Here is a 4,659-nt window from a genome sequence, read left to right on the forward strand (position 1 = left end):
TAGGTGGAAGAGCGACATATGGCGGCTCGATTTCCTCCGCATTCACTTGAGGTATCTCGTCAGCAATGGCTCTCCCTTTCTCCGCGACGGTGTATCTAGAGATCATCCTTTTTTCTGTGGTCAGAGGGACTGTATCATGTAGGCTCTCTCCATTTATAAGCTGAATGACATTGACGTGTTCTCGTGGATTCGGTTCGGGCTTTCCAGAAAATGTGCCCTGCTGTCTAGAGGGTTTTGATGCAAGCTGCACAATCTGCATGTCCACATGCTTCACATGAGCCTCGACTCCATCTAATCTCCTCTCAAAAGTGTCTTGCCTGACTTTTATACTCTGTATCTCGGTCTTCAGCTCAGTAAATGATGTCTTCTGATCGAGCATTAGCTGGGCAAGCATCGTCTTGATGTCCGCTTCATCATTCTTCGCAGGTTTAGGCGCTCGGTAACCCTGATTCTGCTGCCCGTATCCTGGATTCTGCTGCGCATATCCCTGATTCTGCCCCTCAAAACGTGGTTGAGTGAAGCCCGGGTGATTCTGAGGGATTCTAGGAACGCCCTGTTGCTGTGCATTCAATGCTCCGCTCGGGTTTCCGTAAGAGAAACTGGGATGATTCCTAGGCGCATTCGGGTTGTAGAGATTAGAAGGATTCTGGTATTGATTGCTTCCTGTGTAGTTGACGTCCTCAACCGATTCTTCTTTGATGTGGCATGATCAACCAGAAACATACCAGGCTGGACTTTCTGCGGGATAGACGTATTCTTGAGTCCCATGTGCTGCTTAATTGCCGATAAATCAGACATGACTGCTTTCAAAGCAGCGGACTCGCCCAAATCTACCCGTCTTGTAGAGCGTCTGATGCTATCTCCTGACATCCCTCTTGCTTTAGCCATCTTCGCAATCTGCATCTCTAGGGTGTCAAAGGGAATGTCGTATACACTCCCTCCACAAGCTACGTCCATCCATGCTCTAGTATCGTCTCTCAGTCCGTGGATGAACGTGGAAAGCAACAGCCGCTTATCCATGTCGTGGTGTGGACAAAGGCGCTGATAGCCTTTGAATCTCTCCCATGCACCGTATAGATTCTCGTCACTCTCCTGAGTGAAGCTGTGTATAGCTCTCTGTGCAGTCCGGGTCTTCTCTGGGGAGTAGTATTTGGCCATGAATTGCTCTTCTAGCTCCTCCCATGTCGTAATCGAGTTCGGCTCAAGGGTGTAGAGCCAATCTCTTGCCCGGTTCATCAGTGAAAAAGGAAAGGCCTCCAAGTATACATCTTCAATAGTCATCCCTCGTGCCTTCCTAACTGATCTGCACAACATCTTGAACTGAGTCAAGTGAGCAATGGGATCCTCTGTAGGCTGTCCTCTGAAACTCGCCTGACTGAACATCGTGATGCATTGTGGCGGTAGCTCAAAACTATCTGTGGGCGGTCTGTTGATGCATGATAGGAGTTGGGTGTGCTTCGGTGCAATGTAAGAACCCAAAGTCTTCTCTGCAATGTAGGTAGCTTCGCCCTCAGTCTGCTGATCATAGAGTGGATTCATGTGCTCTTGATTCTCTTGATGCTCCTCATCATGAACCGCACGGTCGTGCGAACTACTTGACCTCGACATAGCTTCTCTTTTCTGCTGATTTCGGATGTCTCTCAAAGTACGCTCAATCTCCGGATCATAGACTAGGTCTTCTCTCCCACTAGAGCTCCTTGTCATGCACTAGAACCCTGCAAACCTCAAAGAAAAAGAAGAACTCGAGACCAAGTGAATCCACAAAAACCAAAGGAAAAAAAAAACAAAAAGAAAAAGAAAACAAGCAAAGATCTAGAATAAAAAAAGACCTAGAAATAGGCTAACCAGTCCCCGGCAACGGCGCCAAAAACTTTATACGTGTGTACCGAGTCTAGAATTTATACCCGATTCACAACTCACTGTAAGGATACGGATCGTCGTAACACGGGGTCGAACGCAAGGACCGATAGCTAAGTCTAAATCCTAATCGAAACCAAATCAAAGCAAGCAAGTAAAAGTGATAGTGAAAGTATATGGAGTGAATGGAAAACAAGGAAGCAAAGCAATAAAAACGTGTAAACTAGCAAGCAAGGATGACCGTGGGTGTCCGGATCGTATTCGCGTGTATGGGTATATGCTCAGCATGCGAGAATAACGACATCGTACTTGTATTCGGGAATCATCAAACAACAAAGAATAGAGAATTCACCTCCCGGTCTACTAACTCACTACCTACAGAGTAACTCGTCAATCTCTCGATCTATTCAAATTAACCCTAGATGCATGAAGAACGCTATCATCAATCCTAGATCGATCAAACCATATGTTGGTTTAGTGCTCTATGATGTACTGTTTGCGAGCTTTCTTTGGATACATTTGATGTATTGATACTTTCTATAGTTTTAGAAAAGTGTTTGATTCATTACATGTTGTGCATACTAGATATGTTGTGAAATCCATGTATTGTTATGAACAATACTAAACTCCCTAGTCATGTATCATTGTGGGAATAATGATATATAAGACTAGTATGATGTATGATTGATTATCATATAGATGATCATAGGTATTGGATACGATCACAGTCATAGGTATTCGTTGGAGAACGGAATACTGGATTGACCCGCATGAGATTGTCATATGGACTAGAGTCATGACTCGAATCTCATATGGCGGTTCCATGATTGGATCCTAAGACCTGAGATATCTATGGAATCCAATATGAGGAGTTGCGTGCTTTGAATACGTCAAACGTCCTGCGTAACAGGAGGACTATAAAGGCGTGTATCAGGTACGAAACGAGTCATGTGCTGGATTGTAGATAGTCAAGACGGAATTTGTACCTCTCGTAAAAGAGATAGATATCGCTGGGCCCCTCGTGTGAGCAAGACTGTAGAAATGTGTGGCCGCACTATAGACGAACGTCGTCTATTTCAGACAGTCGAACTCAATGAACGAGAAAGCAGTCGAATCAGATAAGGTGGCTTGTCCATGCCATATGTTCAACATATGATATCGCGATACAAAAGGATCATCAACTGGAATCATCACTTGCGTTCGTAAGATCACGGACAAACTCTATTCGAGATAGGTAGTCATAGTATCTTGCTAGAGACCGCCTATGACTTGTATATCCGGAATAGAGATTTCGGGTTATACTGCTATATCGAATGAGCCTACAGGGTCACACACGCATGGAAGGACAAAACGCACGAGAAAACAACGGAAAAACCAAGACAGAAAAGTCTAGAACAGACGGACCAGAAGTCTGGAACGGACGGTCCGCCAGGTCCAGACCCGACGGTCCAGAATGGATTGTCCTTCCAGAAGGTCTGGAACGGACGGTCCACTAACAGGTAGACCGTCCATTCTACGTACTAGAACAGACGGTCCACGTGCTTTTCTGGACCGTCCGTTCTGGGCTTCGTATTTTTCCAAATTTAAACCGAAATTAGGGTTAAATCACTTTATAAGAAGGAGATTAAATCCTAATGAAGGGTGGTTGACTTTAGAATACTTTTGACAGACTTTTGGTGAGATCCAAGAGGTTGAGAGTGTGATTGAAGTCCCGTTTTCTCGAAGCACAAAACCGAATATCAGATTTGGATCCTAGTAGACAAGTTCCAACCGTTGGAATCCATCCCAGGTGTGGATACGTGTAGAGGGCGAGGTATTCTTCCTCCCTTTCGTGATCAGACGAACTCTTCGATTGATACAGGCCCCGGATCGATTGAGGTAAGCGTTCTAACGTTTCTACGATTCATAGAAGCATGGTTCTAGGGTTTCATTCAAATTTTTGTTTTATATCCGCTGCGCAACCCTAGAATCGATTTCTTAGGAATATGATTCACTCTAGAGATCCCAGGAATCCCATTGGTGGTATCAGAGCCTGGTTGCTCTGTTTTGATTTCGTAGAACCCGATCACGCACGTGTTAGGACTTGAATTGTTTGAATCCATGTTTGCTTTGAATTCTATGCATGTTTGATGATTGAATCTATGGTAGATTGCATGTTTCATGTTGCATAGAGTGCAGAAGTTCGAATTTTGGGTGTACAGAAGAATTCAGATCAGTTTCGGGTCTGAACGGGGCCGAGAACACGAAAAACGTGATCTGATCACGAAGACTTAGCCTAGACCGTCCGTTCCGGGTATGCCAGACCGGACAGTCCAGGGGTGACGGACTGAGGTTAGATCGAAAGGTCTGGACCGTCCGTTCTGAGTCTATGGACCGTCCGTTCCAGATAGTCTGAGTACGGACCGTCCGTTCTGTCACACTAGACCGTTCGTTCCATGGCTGAGAGCGGACCGTCCGTTCTGCTATCATGGACCGTCCGTTCTGTCGGTTCTCCAAGGCTGGTCCGTCGTTCCACACCTGGAATAGACGGTCCGAGGCCCAGACTCCGAGATTTTTTCGTTTTCTAATCCGATTATGCAATTTTTGCGTAATCTAATTGACTGTGACTCAAATAGACATGATTTATTCTTATGGATGATCCATAGTGAATGAATGCATGTAACTTAATCAAATATTGGATATGCTTGATTGAGTGGGAGTTTCGAGATTGGGATTACATAATCGAATGGATGGTCTATTCGGATTATGTAATACATCTAATCAACGAACAATGGTTGATCCTTGATATGTACAATCGTTGCA

Source organism: Tarenaya hassleriana, unplaced genomic scaffold (assembly GCF_000463585.1).
Source record: "Tarenaya hassleriana unplaced genomic scaffold, ASM46358v1 Cleome98, whole genome shotgun sequence".
Lineage (NCBI taxonomy): Eukaryota > Viridiplantae > Streptophyta > Magnoliopsida > Brassicales > Cleomaceae > Tarenaya > Tarenaya hassleriana.